The 19,204-nt window shown below is 39.4% G+C and overlaps 1 protein-coding gene across 1 annotated transcript in view; it reads right to left on the reverse strand.

The window, feature by feature from the left end:
- The window catches only part of cacna1c (calcium channel, voltage-dependent, L type, alpha 1C subunit), a 227,298-nt gene that overhangs the window by 75,325 nt on the left and 132,769 nt on the right, over positions 1–19,204 (reverse strand). The gene's annotated exons all lie outside the window — the stretch shown is intronic.

The raw sequence follows: 19,204 nt of genomic DNA on the forward strand, positions 1-19,204 counted from the left end.
GACATGCTGTAGCACTATTATATACACACGTTCATTCACAATCATAAAACTTTTTTATTTTTCCCACATCAACTCTAAGGACATTGTATATGACTTGTGAGCACTCGCAGTGCTGGCTGCCTACTCTTTCAAATTTATCAGCCAGAACAAGATGTTCTGCCGCTGTTTATGTGGCTTCTGCTTTGTGCGTATGCATGCGTGTGTGCGTGCGCATGTTTGATTATTTATATGTTAACATGTATTTGTCTAACTTGTAATCGTGTACACAATCAAAGCATTTTGATTATTTAATCAAACTGGCTCTCTTCCTGTCCTACGACGTTACTGTCTGATGGAAGGAATGATTTCATGTGCACATGTATGCACACGCAAACACACAACGGGATTTTTACTACAGAGCTCCTCAGGGATTGTTGTCATATTGCCGACCCCAGCCTGACGGGGTCCTGGGAAATGTCCTGAAATGTCCTTGAAAGAGAGCAGGATCATATAACTTTCTGACTGTTGCAAAGTCGTAAACAATTCATCATCCACCTAATCCCTTTTCATATCTGATTTTAAATGTTTTGTCAAGTTTTTAAGGAAAATGAGATCAAAGCAATGCAGAAATCTATTTATTTCTTGCTGTGCAAATACAACATCCTATATATAGAATTATTCAACATCCTCTTGCTTTCTGCCCAGTTTCTTTCTTTCTTTCTTTTGGGGGTGGGTAATAAAAACATCTATCAATCCATCCATTCATTTTATTCCCTGCTCCTCCTCTTTTTCCCTCTATTTTCCCATGGATACATACACACAGCGGGCCAGAGGTTTGGGACAGAAGGCCAGGCAGGTCTCTCTAGGCTCCAGTCTCATCCCTGGGAAGAATCAGCTAAACCTGAAGAAGCTGTGTTTAAATTTACCAAAATATCTTCACAGGCTGACTGACAAAAGAGTTTAGGTTGGATTCCATCATTGACTTACATAACCACATACAATACAATACAATACAGCTTCTAAATTGTCCAATCCACTGGAATTATATGCCTTCAAGCCTGTTATTTCCTCTGATCAATGCTGACATTTTTCTCCTGACAGCTACAACACTGACGTCACTGACTGTGCAACACCTGAGTCACATGCTGGCCTTTGTGTTTTTAAATTTCTTTTTGTTTCTGGCTTGTTTTGAGGCTCTCAAATACTAAATCATTTGCACTGAGGGGAAACATCTTTTAAAACTTAAAACTGATAAGGAATAAGTGATTAGCAAGGATAAGAAAGATCTGTTTACCTCTGTCATAAAATGGACATGACATTGGTTTTGGAAAAAATAAAAATGTATTCTTCTGTAGATTATACAGCAGGGGTGTCGAACTCCAGGTCTCGAGAGCCGATGTCCTGCAGGTTTTAGATCTCACCCTGGGTCAAAACACCTGAACCAAATGATTAGTTCATTACCAGGCCTCTGGAGAACTTCAGGACATGTTGAGGAGGTCATTTAGCCATTTAAATCAGCTGTGTTGGATCAAGGACACATCTAAAACCTGCAGGACACCAGCCCTCGAGGCCTGGAGTTCAACACCGGTGTTTATACAGGGATGGCATTTTAAAACTGAATGCCAACCTTCTCATTGAGAATAAAATTTCTTATTCTTTAATGTATTTATTTGATTGTTGGTGATTTTAAGGACAGTACAAAGAGTGAACATTCTCAAATCATTGCTGAATGAAGGTTAAATGTTTGTAATGGTGTTTAATCCAAATCAGTCCGATCAGTCTATAATCGCTAAAGTGTTTCTAAAGTTAATGTTTATGTTGGAAAAACTTGTGTATACAGTAGCCGCATTAAGATTAGATGTTCAGGCTGATGGAAATCCGAAGGCCATCCAGCTAAACAAACAAGAAAAGACTACATCAGACTCCCATTAGGCCAGTTGCAGTGACACTTAACACAGCAATTTCCAGTACCATGGGAATCAGGCATTTTTCTAACCACTGATCTCACTTTTTCTCAAGTAGTTTTTTTCAAGTGTTTAAACTTGTTTTTTTTTTAAGAGCTCTATATAAGAGCCATCTCAAAAATGTCTCATGAATCACAGCTGCCAACACATTACAACTGCAAGAGGCTGATAAAAAACAAAAAAACTTGTCCTTTGCTTTCTTTTTTGTTCATAATGAAGCGATTAAACTTGTAAACCATGATTTTTCCCACACTTAGAAATGCTCAAGTAACTTGACAGTCAAAGAAGTGACATGAATTATAATTCTGTGGATTTAAACAGGTTGAAACACAGAATACGTGAAAGGCGAGTCGATTTTTAGCCCAGGGATTCTGCGCCTCAGTCACCTGCTCAGAAAGCTGTCTTAAACTTGTTGTGCTCCTGCTCTCTACATTTCTAACCTTCACTCCTTTCAATTCAAGTCTGTTCAGCGTCTTTTTCAGCCCAAAAGTGTCCAGCTTAATGATAAAAACTGAGATTTTCACAGTCGACACCTGTTTTTTTTTTCTGCGTGCGCGTTTCGATTTCAAAGCCGGCAGAACTGATTTGGTTTAATATTCACCGTTTGTACCGTCGACCCTTCACCGCACAGTGGAGTGTTAGCAGTGTATGCGGAAGTAATTAATCTCACAAACACACACATCCTCCCTCTCGAATATACAAAAGCTCTCTATCACGCTCGCGCTCTCTCAAAGATACACACACCCGAGCTGTGTATCTGCTGGTGACAGGCAGACAGTGCGGCGCTCAGAAACATAAAACAAAGAAAAACATCTGGTAGGAACAGCTTAGCCTGACACACATACACACACACACACACACACACACACACACACACACACACACACACACACACACACACACACACACACACACACACACGCACACACACACACACAGAAAACACACACTTCCTCCTTTCCTTCAATTCATCCAGTCCTGTAAAGGGCAAAATCCAAAGGGGCAAGACTAATTTGGTTAGTGACTGGAAAAAGACGAGAGAAGATGAGAGTACACGAGGAAGAGCGGCAGACTATAGAGACAGAGAGAGCGAGAAAAGAAAGCAGACAGAATGACCGAAAGGTAAGCATGTGGGGGCAATAATTCAGTTAACTGTGATAGGTCAACCAAACCACCTATCCATCAACTAGGCCAATCAGATTATAGTATCGACATTCTACCATAGCGCAGACATTGTTTCCATTTGCAATGACCTTCTGTGTTTGTGTGTATGCTGCAAGACAGGATTAGCTATTAAGCTGCTTTTGAAGGAACCCACAGATATATCGCACTGTGTGTGTGTGTGTTAAGGCATGTGTGTGCAAGAAGAAGACAAAAAAAGTATCATATCGAAAGTATTACAACAGCACAAATCAGTACCACAGAAGAAATATCCTATTCTTCACTTGTCCCTGCCAAATTCTGACCCGATCATCTGAATGTTGCAGCACAAATCAAGACACATTAGACCAGTAATGTTCTAATCTTCAGCTTTTGTGTACTTATGTGAACTGAAGCCTCAGGTGTGGCATCCGGTGTGGTCTTCTGCTGCTGTAGCCCATCTGCCTCAAGGTTTGAAGTGTTGTGCATTCAGAGATGCTCTTCTGCATGACTTGGTTGCAATCAGTAGATGGTTTAATTGCCTTTCTATAAGTCTGCAGCAATCTTCACATTCTCCTCTGACCTCTGGCATCAACAGCCCATTTTCTCTCAGAGAACTGATGCTCACTGGAGATTTCCTCTTATTTAGACAAATTTTTGTAAACCCTAGAGATGGTTGTGCAAGAAGCTCCCAGTTGATTAGCAGTTTTTGAAACACTCGGACTAGCCTTTTTGGCATAGGATAGTGAGCTGTCTAGGATGACACCAAGGCTCTTAACCTGAGGTGAAACGAAAACTGCGAAGTTGTCATTAGTGAATGTGAAATGATTTGGTGCCACTTAAATCATCTTTCTTCCACATGCTGGTGTTTGGTTTGATCTTCAGCATGTCTACTTGACATCCACAAATGCAGTTATATAACTGGACAAAAGGTAAGAAAGGAAAGAAAGGAAAGGAGGACCAAGGTTATTAAGGCCCTTGAAGGTGAGGAGAAGAAGCTTGTATACTATTTGGAAGTTCCTGAAGGATAGGGATGATGTGCTGGTAGGACGGGGTTCTGGTAATAATGCGGGCAGTTTTGAACCAATTGAAGCGTATGGAGGGATTTTTGGAGGAGACCATCTAAGAGTCAATTACAATAGTCAACGCAGGAGGTAACGACACTATGAACAAGAACGGACGCCGACTGAGTGGAAAGAGAAGGATGTAATCGGTTAATGGTGTGCAGACGGAAATAGGCAGAATGAGTGAGATCACTGATGTGAGATTTATAGGATAGTGAGCTGTCTAGGATGACACCAAGGCTCTTAACCCGAGGTGAAACGAAAACCACAAAGGTTCAATAGTGAAAGTGAAATGATTTGCCTTTAGTAGGTTGGATTTGGAGCTGATACGGATTTCAGTTTTATGCTGATTGAGCTTAAGAAAATTTGAGCTGAACCGGGATTTTAATTCAGATAAACATTCTGGAGGAATCAGGCCTGCAGGAGAGATATAACTGGGTGTCATTAGCAAAATAATAAAAGTGAAGATCAAATTTATTGACAATGGTACCAAAAGGGAGGATGTATATTATGAAGAGAAGAGGGCCTGAGACTGAACCTTGGGGTAAACCAAAAGTGACTGGGAATAGACGAGAGCAGAATGATTTAAATTGAATAAACTGGGAACGGTCAAGGAGATATGATTGGAACCCGGTTAGGGGTGTGTCGGAGATGCCAAGAGAGGAAAGTCTGTTTAGAAGGATGGAGTGAGAGAAAGTGTCAAAGGCTGAAAGATCATTAGTAACTTTAAGTAAAGCAGATGTACTGTGACATGAGCGAAAGCCAGATTGAAACCTCTCGTATATATTATTATAAACCAGGTGTGAATGAAGTTGAGCAGTTGTACTGCTGCTGCGCTTAATCAAGTTACAGTGTAGCAGGAGCAGTAGTTCCAGTTAATTAATGTTATCAGGTGAAGCAGTATGACTTTATAACTTTTCTCTAATTTGTTTTTTCCTTTTAAAAACTTTTACATACAGTAAGGGGTTAAATTTAGCCCAATAAGTTGGTGGGAAAAACCTGTTAATCATTTCATTTATTTTTTACAGCGCTTTAGATTTAGGTTACGATGTTGTAAAAGTTTGCACATTAGAATTATTAATATAGTTTGCAGGGGTGAAGGGGGTGGGAGTTGTTTAAACCTATGTTTTCTAATCTGATTTGATTCCACAATCTACCTTTGGAATTATTGTTGATACTCTTAAAAATAACTGCTGAAATAACTGCCCAGAGGAGTTGTTAAGATGCACGGCTGAGTGGCAAGACTTGCTTCTTGAAAGACTTTGGTAAAGTAATATCAATACCCAACACCCTAAACAGATGGAAATTCTTTAAACGACGTGGGTTCTATATGTAAGTCATATGCTCAACACCTACATCAGACTGAACTAGCAACCACCTCTTTCCTATATGAAGCCAACCAAAAGCCCATGTGAGGCTGCAGATAACAATATTAGAAGCTCAGACAAAAAAGTAAGAGGATGATGCTTTGAATTCGAGCTCTTTTAACCCCAAGTAAAGTTAGGGCCACACCTGAGGCTCTGTCTTCTTCTCTAAGTGTCAACTCCTCCTCTCCCAATTATTTTTCTCTATCCCTCTCTCAGTTTCTCATTCCTCTCTTCTACATCTTCATCTCTTTCTTTCTCTCTATCTCTGTGGGTGCCAACAAGAAGTTACCATAGAGACCAAGATGGGTTTCTACGTTACCATGGAAACTGTGGGCACTGATCAGTACAGTACTAAGAATATCCACAGCACATAGTTCTAATTACTACTCTTCTATCAGCATTCAAACTTCCTATTGTAAGTCTTTGTGCACTTATGTATACCAGCAACAGCTCCTGTATGAAATCATGTGCTCATCTCTGATGCAGTCATCATGTGTTATACTTGCCACATTTTACCTTTTACTTACCACCAGCAGATTGGACTTAGTCTCATATAAAACTTTAGCGTCACTTTACACAGCCCTTTCATCTATAACATTAAACTTAGCCAGTTCGGTATGGATGACCATGAGCACGTCTTTGCCAGTAGAAAGGCAAAAAGTGACCATATTTCAGACCTCTGTCTCAGGTGAAATAAACAATTCAGGCTGTCACTCTCATCCCATGACCTGTTCTTAATGACTTAATGCACTGTTAGTGCAAGGTACAGTTAAGGTCCAAAGTTGACCATGAGTGGGCCAGAACAGATCCTTAAGTGGGCTCACGAGCCATAAGTTTGACACTTGTGATCTACAGAATAATGTAACACAAAATCATTGGATGTTGAATGCCAAGATGATCCTACACTGCTTCAATAATGTTGAGGTCCAGCATCTGGGTAGACAAATCTATGGAAGCCCGTTTCCGCCACTAAAAAAAAAAAAAAAAGCTAGTATCCATAACTCGAAATTTCGAGTTATTTTCTCGAAATTTCGAGTTATTATCTCGAAATTTCGAGAAATATAACTCGAAATTTCGAGTTACTTTTCTCAAAATTTCGAGTTAGCTCTGCCAATCAAAAATATACGTGAATGAGGTCGCTTTCTTGTTACCCGGAAGCATATGGCGCAGGACCGCGCACTCAAAAACGGATCCCAACAAATTAAAGTATGTTTGCTGATAGTAACACCATGTGATTCAGCTAATAACACAGGGATTTCATCATTTGTGAAGCCAGGCTGAAAACACTCAGCAATCTGTGCATTCACGACTGGATGTAATACCGGTAGCTTAGCTGTAGCATTTGTAGCTGAGGGCTTCAGCTTCCGGGTAACATGGAAATGACGTCATTCACGTAGATTACTGATTGCTTTTCTCAAAATTTTGAGTTAATATGTCGAAATTTCGAGATAATAACTCGAAATTTCGAGAAAATAACTCGAAATTTTGAGTTATGGATCCTTTTTTTTTTTTTTTTAGTGGCGGAAACGGGCTTCCATACAAATCCAAGACTCCTTTTTTTTTTTTTTTTTTTTTTTTTTTTTTTTTTTTAATTTTTTATTCTTTTTATTTTATTTTATTTTTTTGGGGGGGGATGCTTTTCGCATTTCTTAAGGACATGATATTGTTTATCTGCTTTTCAGGGCTGCAACTTCTTCTTTTTGCCTCCTATTGTTCAGTTTCCTCAACATTCCAACATTCAACCAAAACATTACTTTGAAATTGGTCAGGTACAAGGCCTGGACTAAAAATAAGTGAGAAAACAGTCGATGACTGACCTTCAAAACCTTCAAAAAACTATTGCTCAATATCAATTTAAAAAATATGAATAAAGTCGGATTCTTTGTAAGCAAAGTTTTCTTTTTCCATCATGTCTTTATTCACATCACATCATCTGTCACAGTTGTAAAGGGCTGCTTGAAAATGAAAAAAATAAATCCTAATCTAAGTTACATTTAGATGCCAATTATTTAACATAATTAATCATTAACTTTATAAACAATATGAATTTAATGAAATCAAAAACACCAATTTCTACTTGGGTTTTTGGAACTTAATTGTGTAGACAGTGAGGCATGCCACTTGGCTTCAGGCTAGACTTAAAAGAGGGCGAACTGTAAACTGTAAAGATCATTATAGTAAATGAGTGGAGCACATAATTCTTTTATCTCAATTACCTTGTTTTCACAATCATTGGAGGCCAAAACTCCATCCTGAGTACCACATCTGACAGTCATAAAGAGGAAACACTCAGCTCTCCATTCCTGAAGTCTGCTCTGCACTAAGGACATCCAGCTATGAGTTTTTCATGGTCACTCAAGAGAAGAGAACTCTTTTCTTTTTCTCCAAAGCCTGCTATTGAGGTTGTATTGAGAAAGGCTCTTAAAGGTAGGCTGAGTTTCGATGGCAGCACCTTGGGTTGTAAAGTTTAATATATTGTCAATCATCTATGTCAGCTGCCCTGTTCCATGAGGCGGAAATGGAAAAGTGTCTTTTTCCTGTGCTCACTGCCTGATAAAACAGATCTCCAAGCAGAAATAAACACCAGAAGAAAAGAAAGAAAATTTCAGCATATTCTGCAGTTTTCTGTAATATAAAGGTCAACCTTCAACCTTTAACTTAGTCTAAATTATGCTAGGTTATACTACAAGTTCAATATGGCTTTGAATCCATTCCCTTTAATGTAACTGACTAATTCTGAGCTTTTAGTGAGACACTAGGTTTGGTTTACTGAATATATATGACAGTAAGAGCACGAGTGCTTATGTTCTACATAATTAAAGGTTGACACATGGGAAGGGGACAAAACAAGATGTAAGGAGGTCTACATAATATGTAATTATGATATCCAGAAGCCTTCAGCTACAGCGTGTGTTCAGCAAACATAGCTTAGCAAATATTATGATTTCATTTGAAAAAAAGACCAACCAACACTGCTTTGATATATTCAAGCTGTAAGCGGTGGCATCTCTGCCACTTACAGGTGATTGCAATTATTTTTAGAGATTTTCCTGGTAACAACTTTATAAATAGTCTATTATTGCACAACTACAGTCTCTTAGTTGTTGAGAGGCCACAGATCTGAACACAGTGGTAACATGCTGCATAACATGTTTAAATCAAGACTAAATTATAAAATTCAGTTCCAGTCTGTGGGACTCTGGCAGGAATTACATCTTGTCTTCATGCATCCAGCTGGAGAGAGATGACAAGAAAAGGGATCTATACTTATCAAGGGTCATGACCCCTGATCTACAGTTATAGATCAATGATAGATCACACACATACAGTCACTCACACAAGCAGGTAGGCCCAAGCTTACAGTAATATGGCTGATGAACTTTTGTCTATGACTGGAAAAATACTAGACTGTCATTGTTTATTTCCTGCAGTATACAGAATATCAAAGTTTACATAAAGACAAAAAACTCCAGTTTCTAGGCAACTAGCACTGTAACTACCAAATAAGAAAAGCAAGAGAGAAAAGAAGACAGGAGGAAAGTATGAAAGAAAAAAAGCAAGCACGAAAAAAAGAAAAAGCATGAAAACAAGAAGGGAAGAAAGAAAGGAAATTGAGACATTTGTATCCATGCAACAAACGTCTTGACACGCAATCTGTCTGTGGAGGTTGATTATCATGAGACTTGTGTGTCTAATGTGATAAAGATGATTCACATTTGTCTTTCCATAACAATTTTTACAAACACAGATGACATGCTGTGTTCTCTCATGCTGATCCAGGGAGTTTGCACATTTCAGCTGTAGCTTTTTTTTTAAAGGCAACTTTTAGGGGAAGAAATGACATAATACGAAGAAAGAATGCAGAGTGATGAGTATTGTGAAGGGCTGAGATTTATTTCATACTGTTGGTATGTCAGTATATGCAGTCATTTCAGAGTTTGAATACCAGCTGGCTGAGGCATTTCTATGTGGCGTTTACTCTGGATTCCTCTCACTGTCAAAGACATGCATGTTACATTAACTGGGGAACTAAATTGTACTGATAGTTTGAAATAATCTTTATTTACTTCATACCACTTTATACATCAATCTATTAACTGTATGAAACAAGCTATTTTTGGCTCCTGGCCCTCTAAACCACCTTTCTTCTTATCAGTTGCTCTTTCTGTTCAAAAGTATAGACGTTCTTCACATAACTAGTTTATGTGTAATAATTACTTCCCCTTAAATGCGTTATACCTCTGGAGACAACTGTACTGTGCTAAGAATATGATCTTTGACATCGAAGAGAAGAAAAAACTACGAGTTTTTAGAGCTTCTTGCTCACTGGGATTACATGTATACAAGCCTCTTAATTTAAAACTGTGACCAAACTCAATATGAACGTACACAACGTATAACAATATCTTCTGTTTTTCTGAGGTAGTTCTTTCTTAATTTATAAACTGATCTCACTTTTACACACTACACACAGAGAGATTAAATATGTCAATAAACCACATCCCAGCTGAAATTTCTTTTGGAAACCAGACAGCAAGTAGCATCAAGTTCTTATTCCTCTAAATAAATAATTGATTCATTCCTTTATGCTCTTAAGCTGTCTCTCTTCCTTTGAGTTAAAATGTTGGCAGCCTATCCCAGAATGCATCTGGAAGAAGTTTGAGAAATAACTTAACACACAAGTAGTCTTACATCCATAAAGCCATAAAGCCAAGCAAAAGTCAAACTGACCTTTGACAGAGACAAAACATTTAAAGTCATCTTCAAATATAGACCAAAGAGCAGAAAACCAGAGACGAGAAAATGTTTAGAAGGCTATCAACGTAAGCAGAGAACTGAAAAAGAACCAGAGTAATTGGTCTAAAAATAAAAGAACACAGGGGCATAAATCATGTAATATAGACAGCCAGTGTGTGTGTGTGACTTAGAAAGTGTTGATAAATGTGTGTACACTAGTTGATGTCTGGGAGGAGGTAACTGGTACCCTTGAGAGATGAGAAGGAGAGAAAGAAAGCTGGAGATTGCAGAAAGAAAAAGAAAGATACTGTACATAATAGGAAGAAAATTAAAAAAACACCAGATGAAAGGTTGGAGAAGCGAGTCTTCCTGGTTTTTTCCACTACCTCCTTTCCAGCTTACACACTCCCTTTCCTTTCTCCCGATCAATTGAAACATGCTACCCCTCCACTTCTGCATTCCGTTGAGTGTGTTGTGCCTGACTTATCACGACTTCGCCTGCGTCCTGCCTCACCACGCAGGGAGACAGATGCTGCACACAGACACACACACACATAAAAGTCACAGTCCTGAGTTTGGAGTTCACGTTCACACCCTCCCACGCACGTATACGCTCACAATACACACAGATTTGTGCGTGCAAGGGGACACACATGCAAAGGTACAAATGAAGACAAAGTGAAGTGAGACGCAGGATCACTGTAGTGCATCAAGATCAGAGTAGCTGCTTGCTAAACTGGCAGGAAGAGATAGATTACTATACTTTATGACTCATGATACAGAATGAGTGTGTGTGTGTGCGTGCGTGCATGTGAGTCATCTAATATGCCTCTTGGGCTGATCATGCTGCTGTGACTTCTAAGGAGCGCGGAGAGACTGAAAGGTGGTATAGAATGACAAGACCTCACCACAGCATAGCAATGATGCTATTTTTAATATAGAATATTAAAAATAGCATCATTATTCGTCAATCTCTTACAAATGTCGCCCGATTATAGTTGCACTTCACTTCTGTCTTATGTGAACATGCCAGTTTTGTGCACACGTCTACAGGAATACGAGTACTACAATAAAGTCAAGTCTACAGTAAAAACGAATAAACTGAGAACACAGGAAATCAAAGTAACTCTTAAACATCTCGGACTGCCAACTGGAATAAATGGGGGATTTAAATACGCCAGTATGTGCAGTATGGGCTTGGTTTGTCACCCCAAAGCTTTCTGTTCATATCCACCTTTACATCGTTTTGTCCTTTTTTTTTAGATTCTTCTCAATTCTCAATCAGTTGTCCTGTCTTCACAATAAGACGATGTAGAATGAAAATGGCTGAAGCAACAGACAAATCACTTAAAGAAAGAAAGAGGACGTCGCTGGTGTCGTTCTCCTCCTGGCATCAACTGAACCAAGTAATCAGAAAAAAAGACTACCCTGAAAAACCAACGATTAGAATTCTTAAAAAGAATATCAAAACTACTCAAACTATCCAAAACTATAACACAAGATTTGCGATGACAAACCCAATTGTAACTATTATTCACAATGACGCCAGCATAGGACGGCATTAACCACACGCACATACGGCGATGATGTGGGATATGCGCTATATGTGATGGAGGACTGAGTTTTGCCTTCTAGTTCTTTGCCAACTGAGATCAAACATAACATGAGTATGTGCCCGCTGATGTGCTGCATAAGTTTTCCTCAGATATGATCCAGGATGGGCCGGCAACCGTGAAAATGCTGTTCAGTGAAGCTGTGATACTTTTTAATCTTTCAATGACGGACAGAATTTTTAAAAACAGAAATAAATCCAACTCCTCAGGTTTACACAGAGTGTGATGCTTATGCATTTGCAAGGCGAATAATGAATATTTTAACATATTTTATATATTACTTTCAGTATTGGTAGTAGTCAGTACTGTGCCTTTAATACCTTTTGGGTTCTAGCTCACTGTATGAACGAGTGACCATAAAAGAAGAAATATTGGTGGCTGCCAGCAATAACCCCCAGCCCCCTACATTAACTTGTTCTCAAGTTATTGCATGCTCAAGATTTTCAGAAAGCTTTACCTCTGACCTTGAGGTCAAGGTCACTATGATTCAAATTCATCTGTTGCTCACACTTGGGGAAAAGGGTAACACCACCTGGGTCTGGGTGCAATTCCCCCCCCTCCAACGGCAAGGGTACCTAGACCCGGGGCTTAGAGTACGCTTGGGGAGTGTGATCGTGTGTACAGCGTCTCTTTATGTCTGTCTCCACGTTGGTTGAGTGTGGAGTAAGTGTATATGAGAGCATGAGGGTGGGAATGGATGTTTGTATATGTGTGTGCCTGTATTTCTGTGTCTATATGTCAGGTTGGGTGTCAGGCGCCACCTCTCTGGGGACATCTTAGGCCCTCCAAGGTATGGAGGCCTATCTCCCCCTACCACCACTTCCCCTGCCGGTGGCGGACTCCCTCAGACGTCGGTGCGTTGGTGGTTCTTTGTGTCCGGGGATGGGCGTCCAGGTACACACCGGCTCACTCCTTGGCGGCCGCTTATCGGGGCCTGGAGCCTGGGGCTTGCTCGGGCCACTTCGGAGGTGGGGTGCCCCCGGCCTCTCGGCCTGGGGCTCGGTCACTCAGGCATGGCTGGCTGCCGGCGGAGCTCACGGGCGCGTCACTGCAACTCCCCCTGGCTTCTGCTCCGCGGCTGCTGAGTGAGCCCTCATCTGGGACTCTCCTCAGCTCTTTCTGGGACAGTGGCGCGGCTGCCCCTCTGTTGGTCTTCCTTGGTCTCTTGTGTTCTGGGGCCTCTGGATGTCTGGAGTTTTGATCTCCTCCATACCTGCTTCATGCCCTGGAGGACGGGGCTGTGGCCCCCCCCCCCCACACCCTCTAGCAGATCATTACATGAAGGAACCTTTTAAAAAACAAAAAACAAGCGCGTCCATGCTCACAGGTGTACACACGGGTGATCACACCCACAAACTACACCCTTTTTGGCTCCTACCTCAAAGCACACTGTGTTCTGTTGATCTTATGTGCTGCACAATAATGTTTAATATTTAGTATTTACTGTCATATTCCCATATATCATTGTGATGTTGTTTATTCTATTACTCTTGTTCTCTTCTGCTTGTTTTCTTTTTTCTTTCTCAGCAGGTGACCCAGGTGATTGATATATGCATTTTTTTTCTTTTTTTCTTCTTTTTTTTTCTTTTTCTGCTCATTCTGTTGGTTTTTGTCTTTTGCCCTTCTCCCCCGTCCCTCTTCTCAGCTGTTTCTCTTTCCCTCTTTCTTTCTCCCCTTCTTTCCCCCAGTCAAGTCTGTCCCATGTTCAGTAAGTGAAAATAAAATAAACAATAAAAGGTGAATCAAATGGACCATTATGGCAAGGCTGGGATGGTCAATTGGTAAAGTAAATCCGTTGGGCATCTTTCTTTGCCTTTAGACAACAATTCTGATGGCAAAAGAGCCAAACGGGACAGGCAAAAAACCAAAAAAAAACAAAAAACAAAAACAGAGCAGGAAGGATTTTTGCAGCAATGACCAGCTACAGCCAAATGACTGCTGTCCTCGCTTCAGAAATTTAGGAAATATTTAAGATAAAAAGTAGGTATTGATAACTCCCCTCTAAATGTTTCAGGTCTGAAGCATTCCAGATTATATGTTTATTCAGTCACACATTTTATATTTTGCTTTATAGTCACTAAACGCCACTTTATTTCCTGCTTTTTCATTTCCTATTGATATTCACACTGAGTGCCAGGGCACTACACTGTGCCACAACAAAACTGTTTCCCCTCTTGCTGAATAAAAGAAAAAAATCCTAGAGGAAACACTGTTCTGTCCATGTTGATTTGCTCCTATCAGAAGCAAGCACACCACTCTATCTCCCCGCAGAGGGCTCGAGCAGCCCTGCCTGGGAATGTATGTGCGCTTGTTTGCATTTTTGTTAGAATTGCTCCATCATTCCTCCGCTGGTTAATGTTCAGTGGAGCGAGACCAGAGCACAACACGGTGAAAATAGAGAAACAGAGATACAATGGGAAAACACTGACATGTGTGGCTTGGCTGTGTGTGTGTGTGTGTGTGTGTGTGTGTGTGTGTGTGTGTGTGTGTGTGTGTGTGTGTGTGTGTGTGTGTGTGTGTGTGTGAAAAAGAATAAATAACACTGAGGTGTACCAATCTCATACAGCTATAAAAGCACTGCAACAGATATGTCAATTATTTCGAATGGCACCTGGAATCAATAACAATTCCTCTCAGTAAACTACACATGGTGTCATTACAGGGTCATTAAGTGCACTTAAACATGCCATTTAAAGCAAGTCATATGGGGTCATGCTTTCATGTGCCATTTGGTGCTGGGAAGTTATCACCATGTTTGCAACACTTGATTGCTGTGCAAAGAGATGTGTACTATATTTCAGGAGCTAAAGCTGATAAGCAAGGTGAGACTGAACTAGAGAAGAGAATTTACAGAAGCAAAACTTAAATCCAGGGGTAAAAGATTATAGAAAGAATGAACAGACACACTGCAAGTTTTATTTTTTTAATCACCTTCCTGCTTTTTTTTTCTAATTATCTTCATATTGCAAATTTGGATTTCCTTTCACATAAACGGTATCTGTTTCACTTGTATTTTACTGAAGTAAACTAATAAACTCAGCTGCACAGCGGTTAGCATCACTGTCTCATGGCTAATGCCAAAGAAGTTCTGCGTTGTCTTGGTGAACTCCTTCCACTGATTACATGCGGACGCTCTTCTTTTTAAACTTACTAGACTATTCAGGGATTCAGATTTAGCCACTGATGTGAATGTAAGCACGAGCCTTTGTCTGTCTCTGGGTCACAGGGATAGGCCTAAGTCATCACGGTGAACCAAGCAAGATAAGATGCTCTAAAAATATAGGTGGAAGTATGGATAAATAATATAATTCTGATTGTTTCCACACACAAAAAAATCATTTTCATAAAATCCTTTTCTCACAGAAAAAAAACTTGGAATAATTAGTCCCCCTCATGCAATATCTTTAAACTTTCATAATATCTTTGTATCCTAATAGTAAATTAGCTACTCACGCTACAGGCTAGCTTGTGGTTCCTAAAGTTTCTAAAGCTGCGTGCCAGCTGATTGCTTGCGGACATTCCAGATTCCAGTTGCCTAGGTGACCCTCGAACGTTTTGTTTAGCATTATCGTTCTCATTTGTTGTCTCTTCAGTCGCTCGCCTGAAAGTTTTGCGCTAGTCCTGCCCACAATGCATCGCCAGCAGTCATTTCGCTCGTAGTCACCTGAAATTGTGAAATATCATTCGCTTTCTGTGGTATTGGATCACCACATCACTACAAACCGCTTACATTGTGTATGCAGCTTAAAGGTAAAATTGGAGGTCCCTCTCCTTGTCGCCTCACAACAGAAAGGACCCCAGACACTAGATGCTTTTTAAGATTAGACTTAACCTTCCTTTTTTCAAAGCTTACAGTTAGAGCCAGGTCCTGCGGTGGGACTTTCTGTGATACACTGAATACTTCTTCTCCTCTCACCTTTTTCACTCTCCAAGTGTTTTGTATACAACTGCTTCCCATAACTTTTTCTAACCATTTGACACTTCCTTTTAAAAGGGAGTTTTTCCTTCCTACTGTTGCCTGGTGCTTTCATTCTAATATTGTAGAGTCTTCACAGTACAGTGCAAAGACAGTACAAAGACAGACAGTGTTGTGGTTTAGCACGATATCTACCTAAAGATAGATAAACAGATTAAAAAACACCAGGAAAAAAAAGAAAACTTTTTAAATCTTTTCTGGGACTTATGAGGCCACAATTCATCTGAAGCTGAAGAATTTCTAATGGAGACTGTAAGGGGATTATATTAAAATCATAATTTAAACTTGAAAATTAAAATATGTTTTTATATATATATATAAATGTTCGGTCAAAAAAACAAAAAATCCAATGAAAGTGAAAAAATACCTTTTGCTATTTCATTTTCACATACTTGTAAGTGATGTATTATAATATAACATGGAAGAGAAAAGCTTTTTAACACTTCATTTTCAAAGTATATATTGTGTATGTAATCTGGACAAAATTTACATTTATTACATTTTATTTTTAAAAACGCACACAGTGTCCTTTAAACGAAATCAATGGAACTACAATGACTTTAAGTGATCAACCTAATCTGTGTTGATGAAATATTAAAATATTATTAAAAAGAAGAAAGCTTGTTTAGCTCTCTTACTTGGTGCCATAGCAATGTCACCATGACACCCAAACAGGATTAGCTGCTAACACCCACTCCCCTGCTGTTACCATAGTAGCACTGCAGAAACTGCGACCCACAAGCTATAAAAAGCCAAATGAAACTTCAAAAAGCAAAGAATCAAACAGAAAAAGAAAGCAATTAAAGGGGTAACAACTTATCTTTTGTGGGTATTTAACTTGTTTGATTTGACCGAAGCACATTTTAGCCGACAGGTCAAAAAGAGAAAGAGCAGGACATGAAAGATGGAGGGAAAAGCTGTGGAGGACTATTAAAATGGCTAATGGGGTTATTATGAGGATGAACCAGAACAAAATCCATTTTTCTCTTTCCTCCTTCACTGTTGAAACGTCAGAGGACCTGTCCTCACCTTGTCTCCTTTCAGCCTCTCCCCGTCTTCCTATCACCTCTCCTTTCTGACTGTGAAATTCAACCTTCACTTTTTTTTGCCAAACCAAGGGAAACACCTGAATTTGGACACTGACTGCCTCTCTCTGCGTTCTCGTTGTCATTGTTAGAGACGCAATAACCAACAATTATTAATACATATATATTTAAATATGAATAATTTCTGGTTCTTTTTCAAATAGATTACGAGCACTGACAATTCTGGTAGAGTTAGTGATACGACCGCATAACCGCAGATCTATTTCATAACTTATCAAAATTTGTTAGTGTAAGGCCATGAAGCAAAAGTAAGGTTTTACAAAAGAGCGTGGAAACACAACTTTTTTTTCTTTTTTTCTTTCTTTTTTCTTTTTTTTAAAGAGAGAGTATAGTCTCTTTTCTGAAATTTCCACTGATATGGGCATTCACTTATAATCATGGCAGGAAAGGGAATGAAGGCTGAAGGTATAGCCAGCAGGTCTGAGAGTCAGCTGGAGTTAAAGAAGAGTGGAAATGTGACCAAAACACAGACAGACAAGCATGGACAGGTAAGAGTGTGAGAGATTAAAAGAGACACTAGGTATATATACAAGTTTGCCTTGATTCAGTAACTCGTAGAACCACCTTTACCAACAGTAACTTGAACCAACGATTTTGATTATGGAGGAATATTGGCCCTCTCTTCTTAACAGTGTTGTTTTAGTCCACTGACCGCTCTCTTTACAGTTTGACTGGGTCTTTGCAGTACCACCACACTTTTTTTCAGTCATTTTGTTGCAAGTTTTCTGATATGTTTGGGATTATTTTCCTCTTATATGCTTTAGCTCTTGGACAGATTTGACTCTAGAATACGTTGGTATCAAGGGAATATCTTTGTTGCCTCAATGACTGCAAGGTAGCTAGGTTCCATTGCTGTAGGACAAACCTCATACATCACCCCTCCACCATTGTACTTGTGAGTTAGTGTGAGGTGTTTTGTGTTAATATGCTGCATTTGGTTTTCACTTTTCCACACAAGCCATACTTGTTTACCGTGATATCAACTTCAACATTTAGCATGCTAACAGACCTGCAGAGTCTGGCATGTAGCTCTAGGGGTTTTTTGCAGTGTCTTTGAACATTGCAGTCTGACTTTGTGGTGAATTTGCTGGGACGTCCACTTCAGGGAAGATTGTGGCTTTGTGTTAACAGATACCTGAATGCTCCAGAGCAGCAAACTACCAAACTGCCATTATAGACATGCACATAATTGCTGGTGATCAGTTACTGAAATACATTTGATTAGCAACACCTGGCTGCTACTTAACCTTTTAATTCTAATCGAAGCAGTAAGGGTGTACAGAGTCCTGTGAAAACTCTCCTTTTAAAATAATTGTACAACTATTTAGGCACAATTCCTTGTCCATCCCTGTCTCCAGAGCCCAAAAAGCAGTTTCTCCAACAATATACTTGTTTTACAATTTAAAAAGACATAACCCAGATGTATTTGGTTGCAATGATCTTAAGCAGAAACTAATGCTTACATTTGTGGAACTAGGACCACTGATATTCATCTTTACCTTTAATTTACCCTAAAAGGTTAGTCAGATTTTTTTCCCTCTGATATCTAATCATTAAATCAGCTGCTTGCACTCTGTTATTTATGTGGCAAAAGTTACAAGGACTTTCTTCTGGACTTTTTCATTTCTTCAAACCTGAGACTTCAAATATATTTCCCTAACTATTTGTAGTTTTTCTCAAAATAAGGTATTTTGTCACCATAAGTAAGAAATTCAGTATAGGAAGCACATACAAAATCAAACAAGGCAGCAGCAGCGTTGTATCCCATAAGAGTTCGATGACTCATACTATGATTTACTCATAAATGCGGCCTCTTTATCGTTTTTCTCAGACACCATAATGTTGCTACTATGATTCATATTTCATTCTTAAATTGAAAATGTATCAGGTCACTTTCATGAGTAATATAAATATAAATCATATAAATCTTTACAATATATAAACACAAACATTTAATCAAACTTGGGCTTTTTTTCATATGCGATGTGACAGACACTTCTTAAGAGTTCAGTGATGTGATCACTAAATGTGGAGAGATGGCGAAAAAAGTGAGATGAGTGAACCTGCAGGGCATCACAGCGGTTTAGGCAGAGCACTGAAGTTGCACACACCCTCAGCTGATCAGTATCAGCTGACTCAGTTTATATAATCTGACAAGCTTGCGCTCTCACTCTCCTCTGATCATTCATGCTGCTGTGACCGGTTATGCTGATTTATTTTTTCCTGCACCCCAGCATCATCCTGTTCTACCTTCATAC

Source organism: Rhamphochromis longiceps, linkage group LG17 (genome assembly GCF_057381845.1).
Source record: "Rhamphochromis longiceps isolate RC_006_pf linkage group LG17, R_longiceps_female_GT1.1, whole genome shotgun sequence".
Taxonomy (NCBI): Eukaryota; Metazoa; Chordata; class Actinopteri; order Cichliformes; family Cichlidae; genus Rhamphochromis; species Rhamphochromis longiceps.